A 25,187-nucleotide genomic window follows, 5' to 3' on the forward strand; every position below is an offset into this window, starting at 1 on the left:
AACAATTAATGAATATCTCAGAGGTATATACTTTGATGATAGTGATGAAGAACTAATTAATATATTTGATGTTGTTTTCAGTGCATATGTGAGTCAAACTAATAAAACACATAATGTTGAGGGTGTTACGACCACCAATGAACCACCACAACCACGTGGCTTTATTACCTAAAAGATGGAAAAACATTTTATAGAAGATAAGTACATAACTGATAAATTTGGCAATGCAATATAGGATGTTAGTGGTGTAGATAATTCTACTCTAATTATATATAATGAAGAATATGTCATGATTAAGAATTTTAAATTTAATATTTGAATGGAATTCTCCTGACTGAGGAATTTCAAAGACGAAATACGCAAGCATTACATGTTTCCAAAAGAATGCTATGATGTATAGGGTGGTATGCAAGCATAAAAAGAAGTGTGACTATATTGTCTTGTGTAGTAGAGTAGTAAGAATAACAACGTTAAGCATGAATAAATTATCTTTCTATCGCAAATAAGGAATAGTATTCATCAATACAAATATCACGATATATTGGGTTGAACAAGTAAATTTTTGACAAACTCAATAATAATACCAAGATGATGTTAACCGAGGTGGTGACACATATAAGAATAATGTATGTAATTGAGATCCCTAATTATGGGATATTTAAGGCAAGATAAAATGCTGGAAATTTTTCAAGAAATTGAAACCTACTTTATATAGTATATGAGTATTATAAACAGGTAGTGTGTAAAATAAAGAAGTAAGAATAATTGATAGGTTTTTGACAACTTGCACCTGTGGCCTAATGGATAAGGCGTTTGACTTCTAATGAAGCGATTGTGGATTTGAGTCCCACTAGGTGTGTATAATATTAGTTCTCTCTCTAGATATATATAACTTTATGGTGTGCCAATTACATCAACGCCATTGTATTTTTGTTTTGTTTTACTTAAATTTACTATAGACTTTCCTATGAATTTGACATGATTTGAACTAACTTTATCAATCAATATATATTTAATTTTTCCTATGAATTTGACATGATTTGAACTAACTTTATCAATCAATATATATATAATTTTAGTCTCTCTTAAAGAGCCTCAATCTTCTGCCTATAGTGGTGTTTATATACATTGTTTCATTAGAGTTAGGTAGATAGTTATTTTTTTATATTGTTTCATTACACATGCAAAAAGTTAAGTTTGAGTTTCTTCTGGAATAAGAAATGTTTTACTTTTAGGGTTGGGGATACTAGAGTCTGTGAATTAAAAAAGTGTCGACTAAAACAATTTATAGAAGTTAGAAAAATTGTAACAATGTTAAAACTTAGAGATTCGGCTAAAAGAAAGAGAAAAAAAGAAATTCAAAATTCTAAGTACACATCAGTTAATACAAAAAGAAGAATATGTAAGAATAGTGTAAAAATAAGAGGATAGTATGTACTTAACTCCAAGGAATTAAACATATTCGCCAAATATATCCCACCTTGGTATAAGTCAAGTTACAACCTGTGAAAAAACTCAAAAGCATGTTTTCGAATAAAAAAGTGAGAAATTTTTAGAATTCTTAAAAATTCAAAAGTTTGATGTTAATTGTATGTGAATGAGTGTTTACCATATTGCTTCAACATGAGTGAACGGTGAGATTGAGAGGAGGTTGAGTATACAAAAACTTGAAGAAAAGCTCTTTGAATTATATATGATTTAAGCAAGGAATTAAAGTGATAACTCAATAAAAATTGGTGTCTGTCATTGGTTTGGTAAGTATAAAGTTTTTGAGGAAGATGACAATTATGAACGAGTTCCTTAAAGATAAGCAATAGTACATGCGATGAAACAATTATTGAATATCTCAGAGGTATATACTTTGATGATAGTGATGAAGAACTAATTAATATATTTGATGTTGTTTTCAGTGCATATGTGAGTCAAACTAATAAAACACATAATGTTGAGGGTATTACGACCACCAATGAACCACCACAACCACGTGGCTTTATTACCTAAAAGATGGAAAAACATTTTATAGAAGATAAGTACATAACTGATAAATTTGGCAATGCAATATAGGATGTTAGTGGTGTAGATAATTCTACTCTAATTATATATAATGAAGAATATGTCATGATTAAGAATTTTAAATTTAATATTTGAATGGAATTCTCCTGACTGAGGAATTTCAAAGACGAAATACGCAAGCATTACATGTTTCCAAAAGAATGCTATGATGTATAGGGTGGTATGCAAGCATAAAAAGAAGTGTGACTATATTGTCTTGTGTAGTAGAGTAGTAAGAATAACAACGTTAAGCATGAATAAATTATCTTTCTATCGCAAATAAGGAATAGTATTCATCAATACAAATATCACGATATATTAGGTTGAACAAGTAAATTTTTGACAAACTCAATAATAATACCAAGATGATGTTAACCGAGGTGGTGACACATATAAGAATAATGTATGTAATTGAGATCCCTAATTATGGGATATTTAAGGCAAGATAAAATGTTGGAAATTTTTCAAGAAATTGAAACCTACTTTATATAGTATATGAGTATTATAAACAGGTAGTGTGTAAAATAAAGAAGTAAGAATAATTGATAGGTTTTTGAAAACTTGCACCTATGGCCTAATGGATAAGGCGTTTGACTTCTAATGAAGCGATTGTGGGTTCGAGTCCCACCAGGTGTGTATAATATTAGTTCTCTCTCTAGATATATATAACTTTATGGTGTGCCAATTACATCAACGCCATTGTATTTTTGTTTTGTTTTACTTAAATTTACTATAGACTTTCCTATGAATTTGACATGATTTGAACTAACTTTATCAATCAATATATATATAATTTTTCCTATGAATTTGACATGATTTGAACTAACTTTATCAATCAATATATATATAATTTTAGTCTCTCTTAAAGAGCCTCAATCTTCTGCCTATAGTGGTGTTTATATACATTGTTTCATTAGAGTTAGGTAGATAGTTATTTTTTTATATTGTTTCATTACACATGCAAAAAGTTAAGTTTGAGTTTCTTCTGGAATAAGAAATGTTTTACTTTTAGGGTTGGGGATACTAGAGTCTGTGAATTAAAAAAGTGTCGACTAAAACAATTTATAGAAGTTAGAAAAATTGTAACAATGTTAAAACTTAGAGATTCGGCTAAAAGAAAGAGAAAAAAAGAAATTCAAAATTCTAAGTACACATCAGTTAATACAAAAAGAAGAATATGTAAGAATAGTGTAAAAATAAGAGGATAGTATGTACTTAACTCCAAGGAATTAAACATATTCGCCAAATATATCCCACCTTGGTATAAGTCAAGTTACAACCTGTGAAAAAACTCAAAAGCATGTTTTCGAATAAAAAAGTGAGAAATTTTTAGAATTCTTAAAAATTCAAAAGTTTGATGTTAATTGTATGTGAATGAGTGTTTACCATATTGCTTCAACATGAGTGAACGGTGAGATTGAGAGGAGGTTGAGTATACAAAAAGTTGAAGAAAAGCTCTTTGAATTATATATGATTTAAGCAAGGAATTAAAGTGATAACTCAATAACAATGGGTGTCTGTCATTGGTTTGGTAAGTATAAAGTTTTTGAGGAAGATGACAATTATGAACGAGTTCCTTAAAGATAAGCAATAGTACATGCGATGAAACAATTAATGAATATCTCAGAGGTATATACTTTGATGATAGTGATGAAGAACTAATTAATATATTTGATGTTGTTTTCAGTGCATATGTGAGTCAAACTAATAAAACACATAATGTTGAGGGTGTTACGACCACCAATGAACCACCATCACCACGTGGCTTTATTACATAAAAGCTGGAAAAACATTTTATAGAAGATAAGTACATAACTGATAAATTTGGGAATGCAATATAGGATGTTAGTGGTGTAGATAATTCTACTCTAATTATATATAATGAAGAATATGTCATGATTAAGAATTTTAAATTTAATATTTGAATGGAATTCTCCTGACTGAGGAATTTCAAAGACGAAATACGCAAGCATTACATTTTTCCAAAAGAATGCTATGATGTATAGGGTGGTATGCAAGCATAAAAAGAAGTGTGACTATATTGTCTTGTGTAGTAGAGTAGTAAGAATAACAACGTTAAGCATGAATAAATTATCTTTCTATCGCAAATAAGGAATAGTATTCATCAGTACAAATATCACGATATATTGGGTTGAACAAGTAAATTTTTTACAAACTCAATAATAATACCAAGATGATGTTAACCGAGGTGGTGACACATATAAGAATAATGTATGTAATTGAGATCCTTAATTATGGGATATTTAAGGCAAGATAAAATGTTGGAAATTTTTCAAGAAATTGAAACCTACTTTATATAGTATATGAGTATTATAAACAGGTAGTGTGTAAAATAAAGAAGTAAGAATAATTGATAGGTTTTTGACAACTTGCACCTGTGGCCTAATGGATAAGGCGTTTGACTTCTAATGAAGCGATTGTGGGTTCGAGTCCCACCAGGTGTGTATAATATTAGTTCTCTCTCTAGATATATATAACTTTATGGTGTGCCAATTACATCAACGCCATTGTATTTTTTTTTTGAGAGACATTGAAGATGACTTTTGTTTTGTTTCTTGTGAATGCTAAAAAGGGTCAACAGGTCTCACATAAGTGATGACATTTGTGAGAATATGTTGTTTTGTAAATCCTTGAAACCGTTACCCATTTTGGTCTTGTATAATGTTAGTGAGAGATCATTTCGTGGACATTAGATCCACTTGTTCACTATGTGATGCATGTCTTTTGGGAGATACTACATTTCGTGGACATTAGATCCACTTGTTCACTATGTTATGCATGTCTTTTGGGAGATACTATAGGATCTGTTAGATGGATCTAACGATCTCTTTTCCAAATTCCCCGATAAGCATCATGGAATATAAAAAAATTGGACTTTGACTCAAACAAAAACAAATTTCATTAGTAGGAATATCTCAATAGATATAAATTATATCATTAGTAGGAATATCTCAATAGATATAAATTATAAATAAGAATTAAAAAAATCACAACCAATTGATTTGAATACTTATATAAACTATAATTTAGAAAGTGTTAAGTTTTATGACAACCGACACTTTTACTTTATTTTTGATTTTGTTGTCACTTTAAAAGTTGACTTGATAGTATGATTATTCAAATATAATTTTAATAGTATAAAATAAATTGAATATATATGTAAAAATTATTAGTTTAATTGATACTAACTGGCGCCTTAGACCTACTTGGCCATCTCAACTTATTGTGATATTTTCGAAGAATGTTTGAAATAGTTTGTGTAATATGCATGCAGTGGTTGTGTTAATCTTTATGTATTATTCCAGTTTTATTTTTTTGTACCTGTGATAAGCTAAGTAAGTGGTCTTTAGGAATCTCATGACTGCAAAGTGATGATTTGAACTAACTTTGTCAATCAATATATATAATTTTAGTCTCTCTTAAAGAGCCTCAATCTTCTGCCTATAGTGGTGTTTATATACATTGTTTCATTAGAGTTAGGTAGATAGTTATTTTTTTATATTGTTTCATTACACATGCAAAAAGTTAAGTTTGAGTTTCTTCTGGAATAAGAAATGTTTTACTTTTAGGGTTGGGGATACTAGAGTCTGTGAATTAAAAAAGTGTCGCCTAAAACAATTTATAGAAGTTAGAAAAATTGTAACAATGTTAAAACTTAGAGATTCGGCTAAAAGAAAGCGAAAAAAAAAAAGTCAAAATTCTAAGTACACATCAGTTAATACAAAAAGAAGAATATGTAAGAATAGTGTAAAAATAAGAGGATAGTATGTACTTAACTCCAAGGAAGTAAACATATTCGCCAAATATATCCCACCTTGGCATAAGTCAAGTTACAACCTATGAAAAAACTCAAAAGCATGTTTTCGAATAAAAAAGTGAGAAATTTTTAGAATTCTTAAAAATTCAAAAGTTTGATGTTAATTGTATGTGAATGAGTGTTTACCATATTGCTTCAACATGAGTGAACGGTGAGATTGAGAGGAGGTTGAGTATATAAAAAGTTGAAGAAAAGCTCTTTGAATTATATATGATTTAAGCAAGGAATTAAAGTGATAACTCAATAACAATTGGTGTCTGTAATTGGTTTGGTAACTATAAAGTTTTTGAGGAAGATGACAATTATGAACAAGTTCCTTGAAGATAAGCAATAGTACATGCGATGAAACAATTAATGAATATCTCAGAGGTATATACTTTGATGATAGTGATGAAGAACTAATTAATATATTTGATGTTGTTTTCAGTGCATATGTGAGTCAAACTAATAAAAAACATAATGTTGAGGGTGTTACGACCACCAATGAACCACCACCACCACGTGGCTTTATTACATAAAAGATGGAAAAACATTTTATAGAAGATAAGTACATAACTGATAAATTTGGCAATGCAATATAAGATGTTAGTGGTGTAGATAATTCTACTCTAATTATATATAATGAAGAATATGTCATGATTAAGAATTTTAAATTTAATATTTGAATGGAATTCTCCTGACTGAGGAATTTCAAAGACGAAATACGCAAGCATTACATGTTTCCAAAAGAATGCTATGATGTATAGGGTGGTATGCAAGCATAAAAATAAGTGTGACTATATTGTCTTGTGTAGTAGAGTAGTAAGAATAACAACGTTAAGCATGAATAAATTATCTTTCTATCGCAAATAAGGAATAGTATTCATCAATACAAATATCACGATATATTGGGTTGAACAAGTAAATTTTTGACAAACTCAATAATAATACCAAGATGATGTTAACCGAGGTGGTGACACATATAAGAATAATGTATGTAATTGAGATCCCTAATTATAGGATATTTAAGGCAAGATAAAATGCAGGAAATTTTTCAAGAAATTGAAACCTACTTTATATAGTATATGAGTATTATAAACAGGTAGTGTGTAAAATAAAGAAGTAATAATAACTGATAGGTTTTCGACAACTTGCACCTGTGGCCTAATGGATAAGGCGTTTGACTTCTAATCAAGCGATTGTGGGTTCGAGTCCCACCAGGTGTGGATAATATTAGTTCTCTCTCTCTTTTTATATATAACATTGAAGATGACTTTTGTTTTGTTTCTTGTGAATGCTAAAAAGGGTCAACAGGTCTCACATAAGTGGTGACATTTGTGAGAATATGTTGTTTTGTAAATCCTTAAAACCGTTACCCATTTTGGTCTTGTATAATGTTAGTGAGAGATCATTTCGTGGACATTAGATCCACTTGTTCACTATGTGATGCATGTCTTTTGGGAGATACTACATTTCGTGGACATTAGATCCACTTGTTCACTATGTGATGCATGTCTTTTGGGAGATACTATAGGATCTGTTAGATGGATCTAACGATCTCTTTTCCAAATTCCCCGATAAGCATCATGGAATATAAAAAAATTGGACTTTGACTCAAACAAAAACAAATTTCATTAGTAGGAATATCTCAATAGATATAAATTATAAATAAGAATTAAAAAAATCACAACCAATTGATTTGAATACTTATATAAACTATAATTTAGAAAGTGTTAAGTTTTATGACAACCGACACTTTTACTTTATTTTTGATTTTGTTGTCACTTTAAAAGTTGACTTGATAGTATGATTATTCAAATATAAGTTTAATAGTATAAAATAAATTGAATATATATGTAAAAATTATTAGTTTAATTGATACTAACTGGCGCCTTAGACCTACTTGGCCATCTCAACTTATTGTGATATTTTCGAAGAATGTTTGAAATAGTTTGTGTAATATGCATGCAGTGGTTGTGTTAATCTTTATGTATTATTCCAGTTTTATTTTTTTGTACCTCTGATAAGCTAAGTAAGTGGTCTTTAGGAATCTCATGACTGCAAAGTGATGATTTGACCTAACTTTGTCAATCAATATATATAATTTTAGTCTCTCTTAAAGAGCCTCAATCTTCTGCCTATAGTGGTGTTTATATACATTGTTTCATTAGAGTTAGGTAGATAGTTATTTTTTTATATTGTTTCATTACACATGCAAAAAGTTAAGTTTAAGTTTCTTCTGGAATAAGAAATGTTTTACTTTTAGGGTTGGGGATACTAGAGTCTTTGAATTAAAAAAGTGTCGACTAAAACAATTTATAGAAGTTAGAAAAATTGTAACAATGTTAAAACTTAGAGATTCGGCTAAAAGAAAGAGAAAAAAAGAAAGTCAAAATTCTAAGTACACATCAGTTAATACAAAAAGAAGAATATGTAAGAATAGTGTAAAAATAAGAGGATAGTATGTACTTAACTCCAAGGAAGTAAACATATTCGCCAAATATATCCCACCTTGGCATAAGTCAAGTTACAACCTATGAAAAAACTCAAAAGCATGTTTTCGTATAAAAAAGTGAGAAATTTTTAGAATTCTTAAAAATTCAAAAGTTTGATGTTAATTGTATGTGAATGAGTGTTTACCATATTGCTTCAACATGAGTGAACGGTGAGATTGAGAGGAGGTTGAGTATACAAAAAGTTGAAGAAAAGCTCTTTGAATTATATATGATTTAAGCAAGGAATTAAAGTGATAACTCAATAACAATTGGTGTCTGTAATTGGTTTGGTAACTATAAAGTTTTTGAGGAAGATGACAATTATGAACGAGTTCCTTGAAGATAAGCAATAGTACATGCGATGAAACAATTAATGAATATCTCAGAGGTATATACTTTGATGATAGTGATGAAGAACTAATTAATATATTTGATGTTGTTTTCAGTGCATATGTGAGTCAAACTAATAAAACACATAATGTTGAGGGTGTTACGACCACCAATGAACCACCACCACCACGTGGCTTTATTACATAAAAGATGGAAAAACATTTTATAGAAGATAAGTACATAACTGATAAATTTGGCAATGCAATATAGGATGTTAGTGGTGTAGATAATTCTACTCTAATTATATATAATGAAGAATATGTCATGATTAAGAATTTTAAATTTAATATTTGAATGGAATTCTCCTGACTGAGGAATTTCAAAGACGAAATACGCAAGCATTACATGTTTCCAAAAGAATGCTATGATGTATAGGGTGGTATGCAAGCATAAAAAGAAGTGTGACTATATTGTCTTGTGTAGTAGAGTAGTAAGAATAACAACGTTAAGCATGAATAAATTATCTTTCTATCGCAAATAAGGAATAGTATTCATCAATACAAATATCACGATATATTGGGTTGAACAAGTAAATTTTTGACAAACTCAATAATAATACCAAGATGATGTTAACCGAGGTGGTGACACATATAAGAATAATGTATGTAATTGAGATCCCTAATTATAGGATATTTAAGGCAAGATAAAATGCAGGAAATTTTTCAAGAAATTGAAACCTACTTTATATAGTATATGAGTATTATAAACAGGTAGTGTGTAAAATAAAGAAGTAATAATAACTGATAGGTTTTCGACAACTTGCACCTGTGGCCTAATGGATAAGGCGTTTGACTTCTAATCAAGCGATTGTGGGTTCCAGTCCCACCAGGTGTGGATAATATTAGTTCTCTCTCTCTTTTTATATATAACATTGAAGATGACTTTTGTTTTGTTTCTTGTGAATGCTAAAAAGGGTCAACAGGTCTCACATACGTGGTGACATTTGTGAGAATATGTTGTTTTGTAAATCCTTAAAACCGTTACCCATTTTGGTCTTGTATAATGTTAGTGAGAGATCATCTCGTGGACATTAGATCCACTTGTTCACTATGTGATGCATGTTTATTGGGAGATACTATAGGATCTGTTAGATGGATCTAACGATCTCTTTTCCAAATTCCTCGATAAGCATCATGGAATATAAAAAAATTGGACTTTGACTCAAACAAAAACAAATTTCATTAGTAGGAATATCTCAATAGATATAAATTATAAATAAGAATTAAAAAAATCACAACCAATTGATTTGAATACGTATATAAACTATAATTTAGAAAGTGTTAAGTTTTATGACAACTGACACTTTTACTTTATTTTTGATTTTGTTGTCACTTTAAAAGTTGACTTGATAGTATGATTATTCAAATATAAGTTTAATAGTAAAAAATAAATTGAATATATATGTAAAAAGTATTAGTTTAATTGATACTAACTGGCGCCTTAGACCTACTTGGCCATCTCAACTTATTGTGATATTTTCGAAGAATGTTTGAAATAGTTTGTGTAATATGCATGCAGTGGTTGTGTTAATCTTTATGTATCATTCCAGTTTTATTTTTTTGTACCTGTGATAAGCTAAGTAAGTGGTCTTTAGGAATCTCATGTGTGCAAAGTGATGATTTGACCTAACTTTATCAATTAATATATATAATTTTAGTCCCTCTTAAAGAGCCTCAATCTTCTGCCTATAGTGGTGTTTATATACATTGTTTCATTAGAGTTAGGTAGATAGTTATTTTTTTATATTGTTTCATTACACATGCAAAAAGTTAAGTTTGAGTTTCTAATGGAATAAGAAATGTTTTACTTTTAGGGTTGGGGATACTAGAGTCTGTGAATTAAAAAAGTGTCGACTAAAACAATTTATAGAAGTTAGAAAAATTGTAACAATGTTAAAACTTAGAGATTCGGCTAAAAGAAAGAGAAAAAAAGAAAGTCAAAATTCTAAGTACACATCAGTTAATACAAAAAGAAGAATATGTAAGAATAGTGTAAAAATAAGAGGATAGTATGTACTTAACTCCAAGGAATTAAACATATTCGCCAAATATATCCCACCTTGGCATAAGTTAAGTTACAACCTGTGAAAAAACTCAAAAGCATGTTTTCGAATAAAAAAGTGAGAAATTTTTAGAATTCTTAAAAATTCAAAAGTTTGATGTTAATTGTATGTGAATGAGTGTTTACCATATTGCTTCAACATGAGTGAACGGTGAGATTGAGAGGAGGTTGAGTATACAAAAAGTTGAAGAAAAGCTCTTTGAATTATATATGATTTAAGCAAGGAATTAAAGTGATAACTCAATAACAATTGGTGTCTGTCATTGGTTTGGTAAGTATAAAGTTTTTGAGGAAGATGACAATTATGAACGAGTTCCTTGAAGATAAGCAATAGTACATGCGATGAAACAATTAATGAATATCTCAGAGGTATATACTTTGATGATAGTGATGAAGAACTAATTAATATATTTGATGTTGTTTTCAGTGCATATGTGAGTCAAACTAATAAAACACATAATGTTGAGGGTGTTACGACCACCAATGAACCACCACCACCACGTGGCTTTATTATATAAAAGATGGAAAAACATTTTATAGAAGATAGGTACATAACTGATAAATTTGGCAATGCAATATAGAATGTTAATGGTGTAGATAATTCTACTCTAATTATATATAATGAAGAATATGTCATGATTAAGAATTTTAAATTTAATATTTGAATGGAATTCTCCTGACTGAGGAATTTCAAAGACGAAATACGCAAGCATTACATGTTTCCAAAAGAATGCTATGATGTATAGGGTGGTATGCAAGCATAAAAAGAAGTGTGACTATATTGTCTTGTGTAGTAGAGTAGTAAGAATAACAACGTTAAGCATGAATAAATTATCTTTTTATCGCAAATAAGGAATAGTATTCATCAATACAAATATCACGATATATTGGGTTGAACAAGTAAATTTTTGACAAACTCAATAATAATACCAAGATGATGTTAACCGAGGTGGTGACACATATAAGAATAATGTATGTAATTGAGATCCCTAATGATGGGATATTTAAGGCAAGATAAAATGCAGGAAATTTTTCAAGAAATTGAAACCTACTTTATATAGTATATGAGTATTATAAACAGGTAGTGTGTAAAATAAAGAAGTAATAATAACTGATAGGTTTTCGACAACTTGCACCTGTGGCCTAATGGATAAGGCGTTTGACTTCTAATCAAGCGATTGTGGGTTCGAGTCCCACCAGGTGTGGATAATACTAGTTCTCTCTCTCTTTTTATATATAACATTGAAGATGACTTTTGTTTTGTTTCTTATGAATGCTAAAAAGGGTCAACAGGTCTCACATAAGTGGTGACATTTGTGAGAATATGTTGTTTTGTAAATCCTTAAAACCGTTACCCATTTTGGTCTTGTATAATGTTAGTGAGAGATCATCTCGTGGACATTAGATCCACTTGTTCACTATGTGATGCATGTTTATTGGGAGATACTATAGGATCTGTTAGATGGATCTAACGATCTCTTTTCCAAATTCCTCGATAAGCATCATGGAATATAAAAAAATTGGACTTTGACTCAAACAAAAACAAATTTCATTAGTAGGAATATCTCAATAGATATAAATTATAAATAAGAATTAAAAAAATCACAACCAATTGATTTGAATACTTATATAAACTATAATTTAGAAAGTGTTAAGTTTTATGACAACTGACACTTTTACTTTATTTTTGATTTTGTTGTCACTTTAAAAGTTGACTTGATAGTATGATTATTCAAATATAAGTTTAATAGTAAAAAATAAATTGAATATATATGTAAAAAGTATTAGTTTAATTGATACTAACTGGCGCCTTAGACCTACTTGGCCATCTCAACTTATTGTGATATTTTCGAAGAATGTTTGAAATAGTTTGTGTAATATGCATGCAGTGGTTGTGTTAATCTTTATGTATCATTCCAGTTTTATTTTTTTGTACCTGTGATAAGCTAAGTAAGTGGTCTTTAGGAATCTCATGTGTGCAAAGTGATGATTTGACCTAACTTTATCAATTAATATATATAATTTTAGTCCCTCTTAAAGAGCCTCAATCTTCTGCCTATAGTGGTGTTTATATACATTGTTTCATTAGAGTTAGGTAGATAGTTATTTTTTTATATTGTTTCATTACACATGCAAAAAGTTAAGTTTGAGTTTCTTCTGGAATAAGAAATGTTTTACTTTTAGGGTTGGGGATACTAGAGTCTGTGAATTAAAAAAGTGTCGACTAAAACAATTTATAGAAGTTAGAAAAATTGTAACAATGTTAAAACTTAGAGATTCGGCTAAAAGAAAGAGAAAAAAAGAAAGTCAAAATTCTAAGTACACATCAGTTAATACAAAAAGAAGAATATGTAAGAATAATGTAAAAATAAGAGGATAGTATGTACTTAACTCCAAGGAATTAAACATATTCGCCAAATATATCCCACCTTGGCATAAGTTAAGTTACAACCTGTGAAAATACTCAAAAGCATGTTTTCGAATAAAAAAGTGAGAAATTTTTAGAATTCTTAAAAATTCAAAAGTTTGATGTTAATTGTATGTGAATGAGTGTTTACCATATTGCTTCAACATGAGTGAACGGTGAGATTGAGAGGAGGTTGAGTATACAAAAAGTTGAAGAAAAGCTCTTTGAATTATATATGATTTAAGCAAGGAATTAAAGTGATAACTCAATAACAATTGGTGTCTGTCATTGGTTTGGTAAGTATAAAGTTTTTGAGGAAGATGACAATTATGAACGAGTTCCTTGAAGATAAGCAATAGTACATGCGATGAAACAATTAATGAATATCTCAGAGGTATATACTTTGATGATAGTGATGAAGAACTAATTAATATATTTGATGTTGTTTTCAGTGCATATGTGAGTCAAACTAATAAAACACATAATGTTGAGGGTGTTACGACCACCAATGAACCACCACCACCACGTGGCTTTATTATATAAAAGATGGAAAAACATTTTATAGAAGATAGGTACATAACTGATAATTTGGCAATGCAATATAGAATGTTAATGGTGTAGATAATTCTACTCTAATTATATATAATGAAGAATATGTCATGATTAAGAATTTTAAATTTAATATTTGAATGGAATTCTCCTGACTGAGGAATTTCAAAGACGAAATACGCAAGCATTACATGTTTCCAAAAGAATGCTATGATGTATAGGGTGGTATGCAAGCATAAAAAGAAGTGTGACTATATTGTCTTGTGTAGTAGAGTAGTAAGAATAACAACGTTAAGCATGAATAAATTATCTTTCTATCGCAAATAAGGAATAGTATTCATCAATACAAATATCACGATATATTGGGTTGAACAAGTAAATTTTTGACAAACTCAATAATAATACCAAGATGATGTTAACCGAGGTGGTGACACATATAAGAATAATGTATGTAATTGAGATCCCTAATGATGGGATATTTAAGGCAAGATAAAATGCAGGAAATTTTTCAAGAAATTGAAACCTACTTTATATAGTATATGAGTATTATAAACAGGTAGTGTGTAAAATAAAGAAGTAATAATAACTGAAAGGTTTTCGACAACTTGCACCTGTGGCCTAATGGATAAGGCGTTTGACTTCTAATCAAGCGATTGTGGGTTCGAGTCCCACCAGGTGTGGATAATACTAGTTCTCTCTCTCTTTTTATATATATATTTATAGATATATATAACTTTATGGTGTGCCAATTACATCAACGCCATTATATTTTTTCTTGTATAATGTTAGTGAGAGATCATCTCGTGGACATTAGATCCACTTGTTCACTATGTGATGCATGTTTATTGGGAGATACTATAGGATCTGTTAGATGGATCTAACGATCTCTTTTCCAAATTCCTCGATAAGCATCATGGAATATAAAAAAATTGGACTTTGACTCAAACAAAAACAAATTTCATTAGTAGGAATATCTCAATAGATATAAATTATAAATAAGAATTAAAAAAATCACAACCAATTGATTTGAATACTTATATAAACTATAATTTAGAAAGTGTTAAGTTTTATGACAACTGACACTTTTACTTTATTTTTGATTTTGTTGTCACTTTAAAAGTTGACTTGATAGTATGATTATTCAAATATAAGTTTAATAGTAAAAAATAAATTGAATATATATGTAAAAAGTATTAGTTTAATTGATACTAACTGGCGCCTTAGACCTACTTGGCCATCTCAACTTATTGTGATATTTTCGAAGAATGTTTGAAATAGTTTGTGTAATATGCATGCAGTGGTTGTGTTAATCTTTATGTATCATTCCAGTTTTATTTTTTTGTACCTGTGATAAGCTAAGTAAGTGGTCTTTAGGAATCTCATGTGTGCAAAGTGATGATTTGACCTAACTTTATCAATTAATATATATAATTTTAGTCCCTCTTAAAGAGCCTCAATCTTCTGCCTATAGTGGTGTTTATATACATTGTTTCATTAGAGTTAGGTAGATAGTTATTTTTTTATATTGTTTCATTACACATGTAAAAAGTTAAGTTTGAGTTTCTTCTGGAATAAGAAATGTTTTACTTTTAGGGTTGGGGATACTAGAGTCTGTGAATTAAAAAAGTGTCGACTAAAACAATTTATAGAAGTTAGAAAAATTGTAACAATGTTAAAACTTAGAGATTCGGCTAAAAGAAAGAGAAAAAAAGAAAGTCAAAATTCTAAGTACACATCAGTTAATACAAAAAGAAGAATATGTAAGAATAATGTAAAAATAAGAGGATAGTATGTACTTAACTCCAAGGAATTAAACATATTCGCCAAATATATCCCACCTTGGCATAAGTTAAGTTACAACCTGTGAAAATACTCAAAAGCATGTTTTCGAATAAAAAAGTGAGAAATTTTTAGAATTCTTAAAAATTCAAAAGTTTGATGTTAATTGTATGTGAATGAGTGTTTACCATATTGCTTCAACATGAGTGAACGGTGAGATTGAGAGGAGGTTGAGTATACAAAAAGTTGAAGAAAAGCTCTTTGAATTATATATGATTTAAGCAAGGAATTAAAGTGATAACTCAATAACAATGGGTGTCTGTCATTGGTTTGGTAAGTATAAAGTTTTTGAGGAAGATGACAATTATGAACGAGTTCCTTGAAGATAAGCAATAGTACATGCGATGAAACAATTAATGAATATCTCAGAGGTATATACTTTGATGATAGTGATGAAGAACTAATTAATATATTTGATGTTGTTTTCAGTGTATATGTGAGTCAAACTAATAAAACACATAATGTTGAGGGTGTTACGACCACCAATGAACCACCACCACCACGTGGCTTTATTACATAAAAGATGGAAAAACATTTTATAGAAGATAGGTACATAACTGATAAATTTGGCAATGCAATATAGGATGTTAATGGTGTAGATAATTCTACTCTAATTATATATAATGAAGAATATGTCATGATTAAGAATTTTAAATTTAATATTTGAATGGAATTCTCCTGACTGAGGAATTTCAAAGACGAAATACGCAAGCATTACATGTTTCCAAAAGAATGCTATGATGTATAGGGTGGTATGCAAGCATAAAAAGAAGTGTGACTATATTGTCTTGTGTAGTAGAGTAGTAAGAATAACAACGTTAAGCATGAATAAATTATCTTTCTATCGCAAATAAGGAATAGTATTCATCAATACAAATATCACGATATATTGGGTTGAACAAGTAAATTTTTGACAAACTCAATAATAATACCAAGATGATGTTAACCGAGGTGGTGACACATATAAGAATAATGTATGTAATTGAGATCCCTAATTATGGGATATTTAAGGCAAGATAAAATGCAGGAAATTTTTCAAGAAATTGAAACCTACTTTATATAGTATATGAGTATTATAAACAGGTAGTGTGTAAAATAAAGAAGTAATAATAACTGATAGGTTTTCGACAACTTGCACCTGTGGCCTAATGGATAAGGCGTTTGACTTCTAATCGCAAAAAAGGGTCAACAGGTCTCACATAAGTGGTAACATTTGTGAGAATATGTTGTTTTGTAAATCCTTAAAACCGTTACCCATTTTGGTCTTGTATAATGTTAGTGAGAGATCATTTCGTGGACATTAGATCCACTTGTTCACTATGTGATGCATGTTATAACACCCTTCTAAAATACCCCAATAATTAATTAAAACAACAAAATATGAATCAGAGTAGATATTCAATTTCAGGGTGTCACACTTGACACTTCACACCAATCACCAAATAACTTGTCATGCTCATTTATTAATCAAAATAAAACATTGCACAATTCGCAGCGGATAGAAATCTAACAACATTCGAACCATGTAACACCTTACATGTAAAATTGTTCAACAACCAACAATGAAAACAAAGTAAAACATCCCGTCCCGATGTTACATATACCAGAGCATGACTCACTAAGGAACTACACTAGACTCCAAGCACTAGCTTCTACTCAATCACTGCTCGTTACCTGAAACATAGTTGTAAGGGTGAGTTCCTCAATCGATATAATAAGCATTATAAAATATCATGTAATGTTAAGTAAATTAACACATTCATCACCCTAATCATATCACACATTCGGCAACGGCAACATCAACTCATAATCATACTCAACACAAACACAAAACACACGTATAATATTGGAATACATCCATTCATATTATACGCCATACATACATTATGAAATGAGACTCCATGCATGCGGTACCGACTATTCGTGAACACATAGTTCAACCTCACCGATCAAACCTAGATACGGCTACCAAGCTCACTAGTCCCACTCATTTGAGACCTAGTGACTCACTCACTAATTCCTCACCATGGGAATTAGCTACCACCATAAAGGCCATGCTATGCACGCTAAATCACCTAGCATGCAAACATCAACAACAATCTACAATGGACATATGCTCACACTCTAAGCCATAAACAACTCACTAATTCCTCACCATCGGAATTAGCTACCACCATAAAGGCCATGTTATGCACGCTAAATCACCTAGCATGCAAACATCAACAACAATCCACAATGGACATATGCTCACACTCTAAGCCATAAACAACTCACTAATTCCTCACCATGGGAATTAGCTACCACCATAAAGGCCATGTTATGCACGCTAAATCACCTAGCATGCAAACATCAACAACAATCCACAATGGACATATGCTCACACTTTAAGCCATAAACAGTCCATCCACAATTGCATACATAATAGATATATTCACAGCATTATGCATACCATCATACATCATCAGCATATTTATCACAGAATCATATCATGTCATGCCAAATAATAAATCACAGTATTAGCACACTCTACTAATACTTATACTGCTCAAAACCACGGGAAATGATCCCTACTATATCATACATCAGCTAAACTACATCACTCAGCTGAAACGACCAAAACTGCACAACAACAGCTCGGAAAAATCAAACTTCTGCCCATACAATATGTACACAATATTTAAATATCAATTTTTTTCACTTTTCAAACAGTGTTAACCGGTTAACGCCCTGGGTTAATCGGTTAACGCAAAACAGAATGCGCTTCTTGGCAATTTTTAACAGTGTTAACCGGTTAACGCCCTGGGTTAACCGGTTAACGCAAGACAGAAATTAATTCTTTTAATTATCATAATAGTGTTAACCGGTTAACACCCTGGGTTAACCGGTTAACGCAAGACAGAAAGCTGTTCCTGCGCTAACACGAAACAGAATGCAGATTTCCCCGCATTTTCGCCAATTGAGGACTTCCGGACCTCCGATTTCGATTCCGTAAAAAGCTACACGTCCAGAAAATTACGACTCATCCAAATATAGATTCATTCACAGTTTTAACGTAATTTATTCATCACAATTTGCAGCATTCATCATCCTGATTAGGGTCAATTCAATGGCTTATCACTACCCATTACATGTTAACCCATAATACCCATTAAACGACGATAAACCCCCCTTACCTGAGTTAATCCGGCAATTGATTCTTTGACCTTCAACAATCGTGAATTCTCCTCTTGATCCCTAGCCTCTTCTTCTCCCTTTCTCAGTTTCTTCTCTTTTCTCCCAATTATTACGTGTTCTCTGCTTTCACGTGTAAACAACCTTTTTACCAAATGGGACTCTTTACTGATTCCAACAATCGTTCCAATTCCAACTTTATTATTCAATAATAATAATCCAATAATATTCCAATTATTTAATTAAATTAATAAATATACTAATAATAATATATATGAATGGTTTATCTTTTATTTTGAAAAATAATACCCTCTCATTCATATTATCATCATAATATACTATTAAACTTAAATTAAATAATTATCATATTTTATCGGGGTGTTACAACTCTCCCCCACTAAAAGAGTTTTCGTCCTCGAAATCATACCTCAAGCGAATAACTCTGGATAAGACTCCTTCATCTGACTCTCAAGTTCCCAAGTCACATTGCCACCTGCTGGTCCTCCCCAAGCTACCTTTACCAAAGCAATCTCTTTACCCCGCAACTGCTTCAACTCTCGATCCTCGATCCTCATAGGTGATGTTTCAACAGTCAGGTTATCTCTCACCTGTACATCATCTACTTGGACCACATGCGACGGATCAGGAATGTACCTCCTCAACTGAGACACATGAAAAACCTCATGCAAATTCGCAAGTGACGGCGGTTAAAGCGATACGATAGGCTACCTCCCCTATCCTCTCCAAAATCTGATAAGGACCAATAAATCGAGGTGTCAACTTCTTCGACTTCAAAGCTCGACCAACCCCAGTTATCGAAGTAACACGAAGAAACACATGATCTCCCTCTTGAAACTCAAGTGACTTCCTCCTCTTGTCGTGATAACGCTTCTGACGACTCTGAGCAATCCTCATCTTCTCCTGAATCATCTTAATCTTTTCCGTAGTTTGTTGAACAATCTCCGGTCCAACCACAGCACTCTCACCGGACTCATACCAACATAAAGGTGTCCGACATCTCCTACCATACAAAGCTTCAAACGGTGCCATACCAATGCTCGAATGAAAACTATTGTTGTAGGTAAACTCAATCAAAGGTAAATAACAATCCCAAGCACCTCCCTTTTCCAAAACACAAGCCCTCAAAAGATCCTCCAGTGACTGAATCGTCCTCTCAGTCTGACCATCAGTCTGCGGATGATATGCAGAACTCAATCTCAGCTTAGTTCCCAAAGCCCTCTGCAAACCTTCCCAGAACTTCGATGTAAATCTAGGATCTCTGTCCGAAACAATACTCGACGGAATACCATGCAAACTTACAATTTTCTCAATATACAACTCAGCTAATCTCTCTAATGGATAATCCATTCTGATCGGAATGAAATGAGCCGATTTTGTCAATCTGTCAACAATCACCCAAATAGCTTCAAAATTCTTAATTGTCCTCGGTAAACCAGAAACAAAATCCATACTGATACTATCCCACTTCCACTCTGGAATAGCCAACGGTTGCATTAGCCCAGACGGCTTCTGATGCTCAATCTTTGACTTCTGACAAGTCAAACAAGAATAAACAAAACTCGCAATTTCTCTTTTCATTCCCGGCCACCAAAATAACTTTTTCAAATCATGATACATCTTCGTAGCCCCAGGATGAATACTCAGGCCACTACGATGTCCTTCCTCAAGAATACTCTTCTTAAGTTCGGTAACATCCGGAATACACACCCGATTACCAAATTTCAAAACACCATTCTCATCAACTCTGAATTCACCACCTTGACCTTGATTCACTAGAGTCAACTTATCAACCAAAAGCACATCGGATTTCTGCCCCTCTCTAATCTCATCCAGAATACCACTCGTTAACTTCAACATTCCCAATTTAACACTATTGTGAGTACTCTCACACACCAAACTCAAGTCTCTAAACTGCTCAATTAAATCCAATTCCTTAACCATTAACATAGACATATGCAATGATTTCCGACTCAATGCATCAGCCACTACGTTTGCTTTACCCGGATGGTAATTCAAACCAAAGTCATAATCCTTCAGAAACTCTAACCATCTCCTCTGTCTCATATTCAGCTCTTTCTGATCAAACAAATACTTTAAACTTTTATGGTCACTGAAAACCTCAAATCTTGACTCGTACAAGTAATGCCTCCATAACTTCAGAACAAATACCACAGCTGCCAACTCTAAATCGTGTGTCGGATAGTTCCTCTCATGAACCTTCAGTTGTCTCGAAGCATAAGCTACAACCTGCTTATTCTACATCAAAACACCACCCAAACCCAACAATGAAGCATCACAGTAAACCTCAAATGGTTCCGACGGACTTGGTAATATCAGAATAGGAGCAGTAGTTAACCTTCTCTTTAACTCTTGGAAACCTTCTTCACATTTTGAGTCCCAAACAAAAGCTTGCCCCTTTCTAGTCAACATCGTCAACGGTAATGCCAACTTAGAAAATCCCTCAATGAATTTCCTATAATAACCTGCAAGTCCAAGAAAACTCCTTATCTCAGAAACTGACTTCGGAGCTTCCCACTTAGATACCGCTTCTATCTTAGAAGGATCAACAGCAACACCACCTCTTGAAACCACATGACCAAGAAAACTAACCTCTTCTAACCAAAATTCACACTTGGACAGTTTAGCAAATAACTTCTTTTCTCGTAGAACTCCTAAAACCACTCTCAAATGTTCAGCATGCTCTTCTTCAGATTTCGAATACACCAAAATATCGTCAATAAACACCACAACAAACTTGTCTAGGTACGGATGGAAAATCCTATTCATATACTCCATAAATACCCCAGGCGCATTAGTCACACCAAAAGGCATTACAGAATACTCATAATGTCCATACCTTGTTCTGAAAGCAGTCTTCTGAATATCCTCAGTTTTCACACGTATCTGATGATACCCCGATCTCAAATCTATTTTGCTGAACACACTCGCACCAACCAACTGATCCATCAAATCATCAATCCTCGGCAAAGGATACCGATTCTTGATCGTCACTTTATTCAGTTGCCTGTAGTCCACACACAACCTCATAGTACCTTCTTTCTTCTTAACCAATAACACTGGTGCGCCCCACGGTGACACACTCGGACGAATAAATTTCTTATCCAACAGATCTTCCAGCTGACTCTTCAATTCAGTTAACTCAACAACAGACATACGGTACGGAGCCATCGATGTCGGCCTAGTACCAGGTACCAAATCAATCGAGAACTCAACTTCACGCTCTGGCGGCAATTCATTCACTTCTTCAGGAAACACATCAGGAAAATCACACACCACGGCTAGATCGCAAATCACCAGTTTATCTTTAGCCTCCAAAGTCGCTAACAGCATAAACAACTCTGCCCCATCTGCTACTGCCTCATCATAGGGAGTGTAATACTTCGACAACTCTGTGAACTTAGCAGCATACTCAGTAACAGACCGGTTGCCCTGCTTCAATTCTAAGAACTCTATCTCTTTCTTTCCTCTGACATCCTCTGGAAAGTACTTCCTCAGGAATCTCTCTCTGAACACCGCCCAAGTGATCTCAGCACTCCCAGCAGCTTCCAACTCAGTGCGGGCAGCAACCCACCAATCATCTGCTTCCTCTGACAGCATATGCGTACCGAACCTGACCTTCTGGTTATCGGCACACTCAGTCACTCGGAAGATCCTCTCGATCTCCTTCAACCACTTCTGAGCACCATCTGGATCGTATGCTCCCTTGAACATTGGAGGATTGTTCTTCTGGAACTCACTCAGTTGACGAGCAGCTCCCAATCCCACAACATTCGGATCCCCTCCAAGTACTCCAGCTAGCATACCCAGAGCCTCAGCAATCGCAGCATCGTCTCTACCTCTTCCAGCCATCTCTATTCTGAGAACCCAACAAGCTAAAACAATAAGTACTGATAGGGTTACACAACACCTATCACATACAGAGAAACAAAATAATTACGACTCGACTCGACCGACTATGCTCTGATACCACTAATGTAACACCCTTCTAAAATACCCCAATAATTAATTAAAACAACAAAATATGAATCAAAGTAGATATGCAATTTCAGGGTGTCACACTTGACACTTCACACCAATCACCAAATAACTTGTCATGCTCATTTATTAATCAAAATAAAACATTGCACAATTCGCAGCGGATAGAAATCTAACAACATTCGAACCATGTAACACCTTACATGTAAAATTGTTCAACAACCAACAATGAAAACAAAGTAAAACATCCCGTCCCGATGTTACATATACCAGAGCATGACTCACTAAGGAACTACACTAGACTCCAAGCACTAGCTTCTACTCAATCACTGCTCGTTACCTGAAACATAGTTGTAAGGGTGAGTTCCTCAATCGATATAATAAGCATTATAAAATATCATGTAATGTTAAGTAAATTAACACATTCATCACCCTAATCATATCACACATTCGGCAACGGTAACATCAACTCATAATCATACTCAACACAAACACAAAACACACGTATAATATTGGAATACATCCATTCATATTATACGCCATACATACATTATGAAATGAGACTCCATGCATGCGGTACCGACTATTCGTGAACACATAGTTCAACCTCACCGATCAAACCTAGATACGGCTACCAAGCTCACTAGTCCCACTCATTTGAGACCTAGTGACTCACTCACTAATTCCTCACCATGGGAATTAGCTACCACCATAAAGGCCATGCTATGCACGCTAAATCACCTAGCATGCAAACATCAACAACAATCCACAATGGACATATGCTCACACTCTAAGCCATAAACAACTCACTAATTCCTCACCATGGGAATTAGCTACCACCATAAAGGCCATGTTATGCACGCTAAATCACCTAGCATGCAAACATCAACAACAATCCACAATGGACATATGCTCACACTCTAAGCCATAAACAACTCACTAATTCCTCACCATGGGAATTAGCTACCACCATAAAGGCAATGTTATGCACGCTAAATCACCTAGCATGCAAACATCAACAACAATCCACAATGGACATATGCTCACACTCTAAGCCATAAATAGTCCATCCACAATTGCATACATAATAGATATATTCACAGCATTATGCATACCATCATACATCATCAGCATATTTATCACAGAATCATATCATATCATGTCATGCCAAATAATAAATCACAGTATTAGCACACTCTACTAATACTTATACTGCTCAAAACCACGGGAAATGATCCCTACTATATCATACATCAGCTAAACTACATCACTCAGCTGAAACGACCAAAACTGCACAACAACAGCTCGGAAAAATCAAACTTCTGCCCATACAATATGTACACAATATTTAAATATCAATTTTTTTCACTTTTCAAACAGTGTTAACCGGTTAACGCCCTGGGTTAATCGGTTAACGCAAAACAGAATGCGCTTCTTAGCAATTTTTAACAGTGTTAATCGGTTAACGCCCTGGGTTAACCGGTTAACGCAAGACAGAAATTAATTCTTTTAATTATCATAACAGTGTTAACCGGTTAACACCCTGGGTTAACCGGTTAACGCAAGACAGAAAGCTGTTCCTGCGCTAACACGAAACAAAATGCAGATTTCCCCGCATTTTCGCCAATTGAGGACTTTCGGACCTCCGATTTCGATTCCGTAAAAAGCTACACGTCCAGAAAATTACGACTCATCCAAATATAGATTCATTCACAGTTTTAACGTAATTTATTCATCACAATTTGCAGCATTCATCATCCTGATTAGGGTCAATTCAATGGCTTATCACTACCCATTACATGTTAACCCATAATACCCATTAAACGACGATAAACCCCCCTTACCTGAGTTAATCCGACAAATGATTCTTTGACCTTCAACAATCGTGAATTCTCCTCTTGAGCCCTAGCCTCTTCTTCTCCCTTTCTCAGTTTCTTCTCTTTTCTCCCAATTATTACGTGTTCTCTGCTTTCACGAGTAAACAACCTTTTTACCAAATGGGACTCTTTACTGATTCCAACAATCGTTCCAATTCCAACTTTATTATTCCAATAATAATAATCCAATAATATTCCAATTATTTAATTAAATTAATAAATATACTAATAATAATATATATGAATGGTTTATCTTTTATTTTGAAAAATAATACCCTCTCATTCATATTATCATCATAATATACTATTAAACTTAAATTAAATAATTATCATATTTTATCGGGGTGTTACACATGTCTTTTGGGAGATACTATAGGATCTGTTAGATGGATCTAACGATCTCTTTTCCAAATTCCCCGATAAGCATCATGGAATATAAAAAAATTGGACTTTGACTCAAACAAAAACAAATTTCATTAGTAGGAATATCTCAATAGATATAAATATAAATA

General features: G+C 32.6%; 5 non-coding genes across 5 annotated transcripts; all 5 read left to right on the top strand.

Annotated features, from left to right (window-relative positions):
* Positions 1-4,444: 4,444 nt before the first annotated feature.
* On the top strand, positions 4,445-4,517 carry TRNAR-UCU (transfer RNA arginine (anticodon UCU)). Its single transcript has one exon. It is a non-coding gene; the product is annotated as a tRNA-Arg (tRNA).
* A 2,505-nt stretch (positions 4,518-7,022) lies between these two features.
* Positions 7,023-7,095, top strand: TRNAR-UCU (transfer RNA arginine (anticodon UCU)). Its single transcript has one exon. It is a non-coding gene; the product is annotated as a tRNA-Arg (tRNA).
* Positions 7,096-9,515: 2,420 nt separating this feature from the next.
* TRNAR-UCU (transfer RNA arginine (anticodon UCU)) lies at positions 9,516-9,588 on the top strand. The gene has a single exon. It is a non-coding gene; the product is annotated as a tRNA-Arg (tRNA).
* A 2,359-nt stretch (positions 9,589-11,947) lies between these two features.
* Positions 11,948-12,020, top strand: TRNAR-UCU (transfer RNA arginine (anticodon UCU)). Its single transcript has one exon. It is a non-coding gene; the product is annotated as a tRNA-Arg (tRNA).
* A 2,358-nt stretch (positions 12,021-14,378) lies between these two features.
* TRNAR-UCU (transfer RNA arginine (anticodon UCU)) lies at positions 14,379-14,451 on the top strand. Its single transcript has one exon. It is a non-coding gene; the product is annotated as a tRNA-Arg (tRNA).
* The last annotated feature ends 10,736 nt before the right edge of the window (positions 14,452-25,187 follow it).

Source organism: Lathyrus oleraceus, chromosome 2 (genome assembly GCF_024323335.1).
Source record: "Lathyrus oleraceus cultivar Zhongwan6 chromosome 2, CAAS_Psat_ZW6_1.0, whole genome shotgun sequence".
NCBI lineage: Eukaryota > Viridiplantae > Streptophyta > Magnoliopsida > Fabales > Fabaceae > Lathyrus > Lathyrus oleraceus.